This window comes from Lissotriton vulgaris, chromosome 2_1 (genome assembly GCF_964263255.1).
Source record: "Lissotriton vulgaris chromosome 2_1, aLisVul1.2, whole genome shotgun sequence".
Classification (NCBI taxonomy): domain Eukaryota; kingdom Metazoa; phylum Chordata; class Amphibia; order Caudata; family Salamandridae; genus Lissotriton; species Lissotriton vulgaris.
The window spans coordinates 1,393,343,797-1,393,357,075 of record NC_141687.1 but is presented as its reverse complement, the minus strand read 5'-3'; positions in this window follow the sequence as shown (position 1 = coordinate 1,393,357,075).

Here is a 13,279-nt window from a genome sequence, read left to right as displayed (position 1 = left end):
GCCGGTATGTATGCCGGTGAGCATGCAGTCAATGTGCTTGCTTCGCTGCGATGCAGCTGCGAGTGGGGAGAAGAGAGCGAGGCAGGTTGACCCCGCTGACATCTTGTCATCTTGTTGTATTCTGATCGGGAATATAATACGAGTTTTGAGAAGACACAACATAAAACTAAGACCTGCAATATGCATACATCTGCCCGGTTACCTCATTATACCCGCCGCCCATTTCTCTTGCTTTCATCATCTCCCCTAGGTGCTGCACCACCAGATGAGCGGTACTCTTACTTAGGGTTGGGGTCCCCTTTGTAAATTAGGGCTGGATTTATTGCGGGATACATTAGAAATCTGTTGTCTTGAAGCAAATAATAATGCTGGCAGTGGAGCTCGTTCCTAGTGGCAATGATAGAGTGCAATGATCTTCTGTGTCCTTATTTATCCTGCATGGGAAATGCCTGCGGTCTCTGGGAGTTTGTACACAGCATACAGAGGTGATACGCGACAGGGGCACGCATCCTCTTTGTTGGTTTTTGGCATCAGGAATTTTGCTTGGAGCTAGGTATTGCGTGCAAGCCAGCACGCAATGAAACATTTCTTGCTCACATGACCAATAAGCATGGGGCATATGGAATATACTTAGGGGCAACAATTTAATAAGGCCATCCCATCAGATAGTGCCCCCCAGCCTTTCACCCTCCTAAGGCCGATAAAATGAGTCCTTTGGCTTTGGTAGCAATAATTACCTGTTAAGCAGGGCCAGGATAGCTTGCAGGGTGAAGGGTGGGTGGGCTTGGCACAGCCTGTGTCAACCCCAGTTGGCAAGCTTCTTAACTATTCGGTAAGGACAGGGAACCTGGAGAGTCAATGGTTTTGGGATCTTGCACAATAGTACTATAGGACTACATTTACTTTCGACTGGCCTGAGTGCACTCAACTGTAATGAGGTTTAGCCTCGGTTCTGCCAGCTTAACTCATTACGAGTTTCAGAGGATAAAGGGCTTGGGGGCCTGGATTTCCTCACTTGTCACACTTTGAGTTCGAGTTATATAGAGGCTTGTTAGCTCTGTAATTTCGATGGCCAATTTTGCTGCGCTTTACGGACAGAGGTTGAATGTCTCCTGACAAGTTCGGCTTGCAATTTTCGTTTACATTGGGTTTGGTGATTACATTATCCTTTCACTTGCGGTCAGAGAAAGTAGATAATATGGTTGGATATAGCAGGGCATGATCTGGGACACTTAGCAGTAAGCCGGCAAACAAGAAGCACATAGATCGTCATCCGGAAGAGGAATACAGAGGTGTCAGTTCTGTTTGGACAAATTCTCTGGTAGTAAGGGAGCTCGGTGGGGTAAGGCGTGCACTGAAAGGATCTGGGGGTAACCAGCAAAGGTTTGCTTCCTGGGTTTGTAAAGTTGTTGAGCTGGGCCAAGCTGTGCTACAAAGCACCGTGCATAATCTATAGGTCACAGTTTTGAATACTAGCACATGCCGTGCATAATCTATATGTCACAGTTTTGAATACTAGCACACATCTATATCTTTGCAACACTAATGCAGCCATAGCCATGCTCCTATCTCAGACTTTTTGAAGCCCATCACAGCCAGTAGCACAAAGTCTTTTAATAGTAAGCTTATTGGCAGTAAACCACAAGGGTTGTAAACACTGGGCAGATGCATCCAATGGCTCTGGGTATTATACCAGATGGTTAGGGGCATCCATACTTAAGGCCTTTTCATCGGTATGGTACCTCCATGGACATTAGTGGGGTCAGGCACCTAGAAACAACAGTCTTGGGGGTCATGTAGTATGTTACTATGAACAGCAGGAGCAGGGTGTGGTGCAAACTGGAGAGGCCGCCTGACTTCACCTGGCATCCAGTTCACCAGAAGCTAGGCACTTGTTTGCTATGGGTGGGCAGTTACTGGGCAGAGCCCCTTACTGGCTAGCTACTGATACCACTAGGGAACATGACTGACTTTTGGGTGCTGCTGTAGGATTGTTAGGGATTCCTAATTTCACAATAATGGGACCTCACCTGGGGAATGATTTGGTGGGTCTTTTAATGTCAGCTTCTAGCAAGTTTGTAATCACAGAGAGGACCATCGCACAGGCCTGAATCCAGCGGGTGGCTTGACGACGTACGTTCTTCTTAGATACAAGCAGGTACTCGGTCCAGAGTACCTGCACTGCTACTTTTCCATCTTAGCACTTGGGATACTGGATAATACTAGTGGAGCATGGCCTAGTGCCATGGGATGCCAGACTGTTCAGGTACTATTATACTACCCACATGTGCCTATGCTCCTCCTTTACCGTACTCCTGATGGTTAGGAGAGTCAATTGTGGACCCGAAATGACATTAATTGGGGCATTTTACCAACACCCAACCTAGCAGCTTCACACATGCACACATGAGGGTCCTTACTTTGTGTCAGTTAATTTAAAGCCCAGGGCGAGGTGCACTGGTAATCCTTTGTTCCCTCCTACAGTATTTATTGAGTGGTTTAACAGGTACTAAGGTGGGGGTACCTCTGGCAGTATTTTCATACCTGAACGTACGTAGTGATGAAGTAATAGTGTCCAAAGTGGCGCAAACTTGATATACTTTTGTAGAGGGAGCTTGTTAAAAGCTTCATTGAGTCTAACAGTGCCAGGGTAAGGGGACGACTTGGACAAGAAACAAACTTGAGTGGTTACTCAACACTGGTAGTTAGAAGGGATGTTGTCAAGAGGAGAACTCAAACTAATTAGCCTTAAACACATGATGGTGAGTAAATAGGACTTGCAGGTCCCGCTGGATGCCTGCCACCTGGCCACTGCAGGTAGTTGATGGTGATCTTTTAAGGGCTTAATAGGAGTCATGGCAAAATAAACTTGGGCTGATTCACATCGGGGGTGTGGTGGTCCCTACCTCATTTCACAGGATCACTCCCTGTTGGGTCTATCTAATGTCAAATGTATTGCTCTTCAGCCAGGCAATGTTAACATTGAGCCAACACCAAACTAATTGTTTTAGGCCATCCTGGCGCTTATGCATGAAGGGCTGGGCGAGGCGGGTACCATGGATACTGGGTCCCCCTCCGAGGTGGACTCAGCAGGACATGATAACAGGTGGAGCAATGGGAATCCCAAGGCATTTAAGGGGACAGCCGGCCGTAAGCCACCCTGGGAGGTCTAATTGGGCAGGCACTGGAACAGTTCGGTAGAAGCAGTGGCCCGGGCAGGGGAGGTGTGCCTCCCCTCTCACCACTGGGGTCTGACAGCTGGAAGGCAATGATATGACTTTACATTTTAATTGGGTCCTGCTGCCAGAATTGAATTCCCCCTGGTGTAAGTTATGTATCCATCCCTGAACAGTGGCGTTTTGGGTTTTATCAGTCTAAAGTCAACAGGGAGTTTAAAAAGGATGGGGGCACCTGTACAGAAGGGGCATGCTGGCCTCTAGTCCTGTATGGGCTAGGACTTGTTATGGCTGGACCTGGGAGAGGCCCAGTAATCAGCAGGGTGTAGGTAAAGATGCCGACCCTGGTGGGGGGCCCTGGTTGTGACGGTGGCCACCCCCAGAGCTGTGGAGGAGTTACAGGGTGATCCAGAGTCTGCAAGGTACAGAAGGGTTCTATGAGCAGCAGCACAACACGGGTGCTAAGCCAAATATACCCAGGGATGTCTTAGCGTTGACCCCTGGAAGAACGACGGCACCCCGGTAGTCCTATGGGCGGTTGAGGGCCTGAGCAACCGGGGGCTGCCAGGAATGCTCCGCCCAGCTTTTGGGGGGGGGAGTAAGTGCGTGGACTGGCGGTCCACTGATGGGAGGGGCCCCCCTCCCGAAATTGGAAACCACCGATTGACGACGGTCACTGTGTAATTTGGCTGATCAGGTGGGCAGGCGGCAGAGGGGCTGGCCTGCCCTTGGATCGCCCATAAGATAACACACCATGTTGGCATTTTGCAAATAAACCTGCAGCAATTTTCTCCACTAACAAGGTGTCTTGTGGTTTATTTATGTATGTTGCTGTATGAGAACTGAGGAGTGTTGCCGATATTGGCACCATGCCAAGGCTGCCCGGAGGGCCACATAGGGGACCATCCAACAGGGCAGCTGCTTTAGTGCCACAGGAAGGCACAGGAGTCCGTAGACTAGGCTCCCTGGGCTAGGGACCAGGGGGTCAGCTGGCCACGTCACTTCTGGTCGTGGTGGGGACAAGGATACAAATGGCTTACCCCGCCCACTGTGCAGCCTCTTGACCGCTGCCCGTCTCGCTGTTTCCTGCCATACCACTTGCCCTGCAGATGGCCAAAGGGTGGTAGGGGGAGGGAAAGAATCACATTTATTGTTTTGTGTTGCAGGAGGAGTTACAGGGCGATCGAGAGTCTGCAAGGGGGTACTATATGCAGCAGCACAACAAGGGTGCTAAGCTACGGATACCCAGGGATGTCTTAGCGTTGTCCCGTAGAAGAACAACGGCACCCTGTTAGTCCTATGGGTGGTTGTGGGCCTGAGCAACCGGGGCTGCCTAGGATGCTCTACCCACCTTTTGGGGGGCATGAGTAAGTGCATGGACTGGCGGTCCACTGATGAGAGGGGTGCCCCCTCCCGAAATTGGTTACCACCGATTGGCGACGGGCACAGTGTAATTTGGTTCATCAGGCCGGCAGGCGGCAGAGGGGCTGGCCTGCCCTTGGATTGCCCGTAAGATAACCCACCATGTTGGCATATTTGTTTTGCAAATAAACCTGCAGCAATTTTCTCCACTAACAAGGTGTCTTGTGGTTTATTTATGTATTTTGCTGTATGAGAACTGAGGAGTGTTGCCGATATTGGCACAATAACTGATACATGTATATTGCACCTTGCTGTGATTAAAGGTGCTGTTGTACCGATATAGCAGGGCGATGAACTACTTCTTGCCATTTCTTGCCAATTAGAATAGCGAACAGCCGCGTAGAAAGCTGTTAGAAAAGGGGTAGCCAATTCTACGGGGGTAGCATGGAGCAGAGTGGGCAGGCCAAACTCCTGAGGACATGTGTGAAGCATCCACGCAGTACCCACAGACGACACACCAGGCACACCACAAAAGAGACACAATACCACTTTGGATGAAAACAAATAACTCTTGTATTATTCAAAATATGCAAAAGTAAGGCACAGTAATCACAATGGGGTACCAACTGGCGCCAGGACAATGTATACCAGGAGGATTATTTACAGGGGTAATCAGAAAAGGAATAAAAAGTTAAGTCCGGTAGTTTCCAGAGCTGAAATAAAAACAAAGAGTTATCACATGACATGAAATATCAGCAATATCAATGTGAGGGAAAGAACACTAGGCGTAAAAACACTTCATGCATGGCATCGGCCTAGAACCAAACATTAGGGGGAAGAACACAGTATGACCTGCATTGGCGTCTCCTGCAAAAAGGAACACTAGGCATATAGCATTAGGTACATCCGTGTAACCCACAGCGGGGAGCCTCACCAGGAGCTCAACATCACTTTATCAGTGTAAGCACTAGACCAGCACATATCACCCCGACCGAAACCTGTGAACCTGGGGCAGGTAAGTACACCATCAAATAAAACACTAGGCGTAAAATTCACTAGTTTTACAACAAGACAAGGGAACCCTGAAGGTATGCCATAGGGACCTTGGGCATTATCATATTCTACAGAACAGAGGTCCCTATATGTGGACAATAATATACAAGATCAATAATCATACACCTAATAAGTGATATATCTTTTGTCCATCCGGACAAGAATTTTAGTTTTTCATTAAGTTGAATTCCAAAGCTTTTTTGAGAACACTTAGATGTCAAGCAGGCACAGCCGTGACCCTCAACATACAAGACAGAACAACGAAGCAGGTGGCCAAAAAGGGCAAAGCAAAAAATATGTCTGTGTACTTGTAGTCAGTGTAACAGACTTAAATTGTATAAAACACACCATTGCATTTTACTCATTATTACATTAATGTTTTGCATATGGGGTTGTTATGGTCGACGATGTTTCAATGCCTTTTTACATTTGCGGCATCATCATCAGGACAAAAAATAACAACATTGTTGTCTTGAGCAAGAATTAATAGCACTATGCCTTTTTGTTACATTTACTACACATAAGGTAATTACATTGGGAAGAAAAAGAAGGAGGAAAAACAGAAAATTGACATGAATAATAGGCATGTTACATTTGACCTCATAATTATGTATGAAGTGATTTTAAACGGCGAGTGAAAAGGTGTTTTTTACTTTGGCCTCATAAATATGCTTGAAGTGATCTTAAACAGCGAGTGAAGAGGTTAAAATCGCGGCGATTGTGGGGGTGTGCGTTAAAAAAGCAGGGGGGAAGCATTGTGGAAATAAAATAAGGACGGTACCGGCGTTGTGAACGTGCCCGAGTGAAGGGAATACCCGAAGCGGACGACATAATTAAAAAAGGGTTTCAATCGGTTTGTTATGCTCGCTGGTCGCTAACGTGGTGTGCACACTATTTTTTCTACGTGAGGTAGAACGGTATAATCAAGTGACAGTTGGGCTCTCAGTGAAGTGAAATCAAGTGGTCAGATAAAACGATCGGGTGCAGGTTCACGGGAAGGATTATAAAAAGCACCTACGTGCGTGGTTTCCATGTGGCCGTGGTCTCACAAGTCCTTACGATAGGCAATTATAGCATGAGCCTTCTGTGGAAAGGTAAAAATATTAGAAAGTGGTTCTAAAATGCTGTGTTGGTAAATGGCGGGAAGCGAGGGAAGGGATGGATTATTCTATTTACCTTTTAGGCTGGAATTATGGAGAAACAATGAATCTCCAAAGCTTGAACATGATCATGAGCTCGGTCGCTCAATCCATCAGACTTCGAGCACAATGGCTGAATCTGGAGGGAGGGGAAGAAAAAGGGGTTGTGACGCTGGGTTAGTCTACCAGGTAACGATGTTGTAGATAACCATGGTGACACCGCTGGGAGAAGGGGTAACTTACTTGCAGGATGCGGCAGCACTGTGGCAGTTACGGCGATCCGATATGCTGTGATACCTGGTTCCTAGGACAGTCTATCTACCTCTTGGGTAGTGGAAAGCTTGAAAGGACTCAGCTCAGTGTCTAATGAGAAAGGGAGTGCCCGCGGCGGCCATTTTGAAGTGGTGAAGTAATCTAGACTGAACGTGCAAGTTCAGAGTGCAGGTGACGGCATATGTGACTTTAAAAGAATACATTCCTTACAGTATTAATAAAAATTAGAAAATAAGTGCAATTTTTACAAGGATTACAGCAGGGAGGTACAGTCCTCAAGACGGTTTAAGCCATTCCGAATACTGTTGGTTTTCAGGATCCAGTGGAGTTCTTCCTTGTTGAACAGTTGTGATATGTCTGCTCCCCTGGGGGGCGGTTTGATGATGGTAACCACTGTCCAAAGAAGGTCTTTTTCACTGTGTTCTTTTGCTGAGAAATGTTCTACAAGGGGTGCGTTTGCCGTTTTGCACTTGATCCTACTCCGGTGCTGTCCAATTCGCAGTTTTACTTTTTGGCTTGTTTGCTCTATATAGATAAGCATACAGGGACAAAAAATGGCGTACACCAGGTTTGCAGAGTACAGTTGGAAAAATATTTACGTTCAAATTTGATGTTGCCATATTGAAAAGTTTTGCATTCAATTGTGGTGTCACAACATATACAATTTCCACACTTAGTATGGCCTGTGAGTGGTGCTTTTTATAATCCTTCCTGTGAACCTGCACCCGATCGTTTTATCTGACCACTTGATTTCACTTCACGGAGAGCCCAACTGTCACTTGATTATACCGTTCTACCTCACGTAGAAAAAATAGTGTGCACACCACGTTAGCGACTAGCGAGCATAACAAACCGATTTTGAAACCCTTTTTTAATTATCTCATCCGCTTCGGGCATTGCCTTCACTCGGGCACGTTCACCACGCCGGTACCATCCTTATTTCAATTCCACAACGCTTCTCCCCTTTTTTTTAACGCACGCCCCACAATCGCCGCGATTTTAACCTCTTCACTCACTGTTTAAGATCACGTAATCGCCGCGACGATCACCTCTTCACTCGCCGTGTGCGATCACTTCAAGCATATTTATGAGGCCAAAGTAAAAACACCTTTTCACTCGCCGTTTAAAATCACTTCATGCATAATTATGAGGTCAAAAGTAACATGCCTATTATTCATGTCAATTTTCTGTTTTTCCTCCTTCTTTTTCTTCCCAATGTAATTACCTTATGTGTAGTAAATGTAACAAAAAGGCATAGTGCTATTAATTCTTGCTCAAGACAACAATGTTGTTATTTTTTGTCCTGATGATGATGCCGCAAATGTAAAAAGGCATTGAAACGTCGTCGACCATAACAACCCCATATGCAAAACATTAATGTAATAATGAGTAAATGCAATGGTGTGTTTTATACAATTTAAGTCTGTTACACTGACTACAAGTATACAGACATATTTTTTGCATTGCCCTTTTTGGCCACCTGCTTCGTTGTTCTGTCTTGTATGTTGAGATTCACAGCTGTGCCCGCTTGACATCTAACTGTTCTCAAAAAAGCTTTGAAATTCAACTTAATGTAAAAATAAAATTATTGTCCGGATGGACAAAAGACATATCACTTATTAGGTGTATGATTATTGATCTTGTATATTATTGTCCACATATAGGGACCTCTGTTCTGTAGAGTAAAATTCACTAAGGCACAACCATATCAATGTGGGACCTCAGTCTGAGTCACTGGGCCTAGGCACATTAGCATGTAGGCATCACCATGCATAACTGACACAACCTAAGCGGTAGGGGAAGAGCACGTGACTCCCCAGATGGACAGTGCCTCCTTCGTGATAACAGCCCACTGTTGAATAATCGAGAGTCAGGCCTGGCTCCGCTGTAGGCCCCAACACCACACTGGGCCGTAGGAAGAGGCAGGCGCAGGGGGCGGGCACCGGCAATGTGCCCCGTTGCCCTCTCTGGCTCTTCAGAAGGCCTCCTCCCTGCCTCAGAGGGCCTCCAGCAGACCCCCACTCTGCCCCACTCACCAAGATTCCTGTGAGGGCTCTTCCTACGAGGCTCCAAATGTCCTTGACCTGGGCTCTCCCGACACCTGGGAGCCCTGCAACACCTTCTTCCGTCTCCTCCCTGCGCTGCTGCCTCTCGCTGCTTCCCCGGGGCTGCGGGCACGTCGGGGGCTCTGGGCCAGCGCGGGGTAGGCTCCCTCCTGGCTCAATATTCCTTCACGGGGCACCCTTTTCACCACAGGAGCCCCGCACCTCCTTGGGCTTCTCCCGGTTTCCCTCCGGGGACCTGGGGCTTTCGTCGGCCTCGCGAGGCTCCAGGCAGTTCCTGGGCCTCAGGGCCAATCAGGCCCATCTTCGGGAGGCACGTTAGCGGCAGCCAATCTGTGTGCGGCGGGGCTGGGGGCACGGCCGGTGACGTAGCCCGTGCCTCAGCCACGTGATGCCACCCTTCCTGGCTTCTGTGAGGCCCAGTGCGGCTTCCCCAATGCTGCAAACGACAGCAGCACTCTTCAGGATATAGCCCCGGGCGCGGTGGTGATTCCTGGGCACGAACCAGCGGGGTGGGCTCCCTCTCCAGTTCTTGAATCAGCAAAAGCGCGGGCTCCCACCAGCTCACGGGAGCCCCGCCTGACGTCCGGGGCAACTCCTTCCTCTCCCGGGTCGCGGCAGTGATTATGCTGGGTGGGCACCGGCGCAGTAAGTTTTTTATCAAGCGGGGTAGGCACCCACTATTCTTTTTAGTACACCGCGCTCCCAGGCAGCAAAGCGCTGCTTCACCGAGGCCAATCTCTGCAACAGGGCGCTTAGCAGGTACAGCGCTCTAAGATTATAGCGCTTAGCAGGTAATCAGTTCCTTTATGGGCCAGCGCTTTCAAGGGCACAGCAGGCTGCAACAGTCCTGGGCAAGGATTGGGCTTCGCAGGCACACAGTGCTTCTTCTAGGCACAGCGCTTCCAGCAGACACAGCGCAAGGGAGGCGGACAGTCCCAGCAGCAAGCTCCAGGGGCCCCAGGGTAACACTCCTCTCCTCCTGTGGGGGTCCAGTCCAGGGCGCTCCTTCCTGTCCAGGCGCTTTTAGGTGCAGCGCTTGTGTGGCGCCAGGTCCCACCAGCCTCAGGGACCTAGGTGGGCACTCCTTCTCCAGGGGGCCAGGGGACAGAGCAGCAGGCACTATTAAGCCAGGTCAGCAGTTAGTGGGGACTCATTAAAACATGGCGGTAGCGGTTACCATCCTCCACTGTAGCGTGGCCCTCCTCCTATACAGCAGCCTGAACTCCTGAAGTGGGGCTTCCACTAGCCCTGGGGACAAAAGGGGGGTTCTGGATGGGTGCAGGATCCAGCAGGCAGGCCCAAGTGGCGGTATCCCCTAGCAGCAGGTCCCCTCACGTTCCTGTCCCAGCTCTGTCTCAGCACATGGTGGCACATCCCCCTTATTTATATCCCCCTCGCCTCAGCTTCTAGGCAGTGTTAGAGCCTTCTAGAATTCTCAGGCGAACTAGTTCTAACTGGCTCAGGGGGAAGAGTAGAGCACCCTGGGTGCCAGGCTTTCCCTCCAATTGCAAGGATGGCTGGGTACCTAACATCTAGACTGCTAACCTACTGCAGTCAGGTGGCACAACATACAGCCATGGCATCCATTTTAAATACAGCATTTCACCAGGGTACATTTACACAATGGGGGGAAAATAAGTGCACACCATTGCATGACATTACACATTGAACAGGGCATCTCATACCTCACATGGCCTATACAACTTTATTTACCATGGGGGAGACATCCTAAGATAGGGGGTAAAAAGCGAAAAATTTTGGAGGAAAATGGGCCAAGTCCAACAAAAGCTTATCTTGCAGTGGAGATATGTGGAAGTGAGACAGTCGTCTTGTTTTTCTGAAATTTTCACCCTTTGGTAGAAGAGGTTCAATCCTGTTTGGGACCAGTGTTTGGTGTGGAGTAAGGGAGGGTGGGGGCTGCTGCAACCCTGCCTTGCAATGCTGGAAGCGTCACATGCTGATGTTCTCTCCACGAGTGATCCATAAAACCGCAAAATACATAAGTCCTAAGCTGTTGTATTTATTGACTCATACTAACCAAAGCTTCATTGCCCAATCATTGCATGTTTGAGCAGAAGGTTGATTCCCATTTTCTTCTATTTGATGTTAGGATCAGAACTTGAGTCAATTTTCTCGCATGGTTTTGAAGCAAGTTAAATGGTTTACTGGAAGGTGGACATAATGTGTAGTTTTTGTACATTTCGGCTTGGTGTCTATACCAGCTTTGGTTTGATTTCTTGCACTAACTAGGCCCTCTTGACGAGGACATACAGCCCCTGTGTAATTTACTTGTCTAAAATACTTTTACATTCTATCTGCGCATCAAGCTGCCACCGAAGGGTCTGAAGAAGTCATCTACGTTCATTAGACTGACATGTCCGTCCAGGATATTAAATAGGTGAGTTGTATCCTACTTTATGGGCTTAATGATGACTGCTATGTTCAGTAATAGCTGTGCCCACTTGTGTCTGCTGCCTGCCACACCAAAGCTTGCCTCGTAACTCCCAGGCTACTACAGGAAACAACCTAAAATACATTTACAGTGACAATTCCACTGGGTCGGGCATTGGCGCGACCTATTGGCTTTGCCAATCCTTGATTTATAATGCTGTAGTAGGGTTATGTGGCCGAGCACACTAATGTGTAGAAAAGTCCCATCGCACCAGGCGAAATATTAAAGTAGAGCAGCGTCAGGCTTTGATTAATTGGTTGCGTAGACCTGGTGCACCTTTTAAAATATCTATACTTGTTTGTCGTTTATAACCTCCTGGGAGTACTGAGTGACAAGGGCCAGTGTGGGGTTGGACTAAATCAGCCTTCAGCCATTCAAAGGTTAGTCATTTGATCAACAAGGCAAGTACAGCATTGGTTAATTGATATAAACCTGTGCCCTCCCCGATCAGCCCTACAGTTTCAAGTGGCCTGACTTCCCTACTTTACCCCTAATGTTGTTTCCTTGCCAGGGTTCATCCCATTAGGCAGGGGCCCCTTTCTTACAAATACTGACTTCCTGTTCAAACACTCACATCCTCGGAACACTTTTCATCACTCATTCCACCTTGGGATATGTGACCCACTATTGGCCATATAAACCACAGTCACAACATGATGAAACACAGAACCCACCACCTTTCTTTCATTCAGTATGTATTACCGTTTCAGAACTTTTATGCTGCAAAAAAAATGTGTGCAATATTTAATGTAATAGGTCAAATGTATTCAGAATTGCATATTTTTTTGTCTAATTTCCAAAGCATGTTTGGGGAGATATGATCAACGCCCCCTAAAGAGTTTTTCTCCTGCTCACCAATGGGACATAAGGTACTAAAACAAAATTTTCACCCCTCTATAATGTGGGGAATTCTCTGTAGTCTTTCTTTGTTTACTGTACTTTTTGCCTTTATCCTGTTTCACTGTGTGGTGACGTGGCAAAAATAATAAGATTTAGCATTATATGAAAAGCACAATAAATATGCGTACATAGGTAAGTTAAGAGGTGGTATATTGTGTGGCATTTCAGAGGCTGTGCATTGTGACCTGTATTCACGGTTTGACTTTACAAGCATGACCAGGTGTCGTAGTTGGCACTGTTACACGTTTCTATGAGTGGCTGCAAACTTTGATTGGTAAGCATGTAACTGCTGTAGAGATGTCTATGCTTAAAGGCAATAAGCATGGATGTTAAGGGGATAAGATGGAGAACTATTGGTTTGGTGCGCTCTGGAGGTGGTGTGATACCATGAGGTAATCAGGGTAAGACTGGAACTGAAAGCAAACCGGGCACCAAAATAAAAGTGACTTCTGTAAAGGCCTGATGCCAAGGTACCTATTGCAAATCAAGAAAAACGGAGGGCAGCTAAACACCTGAGACACACACACACTAGATAGCTGGTTTTGCCTATAACCATGAGCGATCCCCCAACCTTTATTTATGCCCTCTGCCGCGCCCAGCCCTCCGGTTGCATGGATGTTAAAAATTATTATAAAGGCCGGGTGGCACTCGACATCCTCCCAACTTTTACTTGCACATAACAACGACAGAATTAATGAAAGAACTAGGATGAAACATACATAGTGCCTGATTCTGATCGGTTAGGAAGGCCTACTAACAGCATTTGGTTCGTCCAAATTGAATCGGGAACGTGTCTTTCCGACCCGCTCAGAAAGGTTTCCGACCAACCGAGTATGATGAGAGTTACGCGTTAGGAAT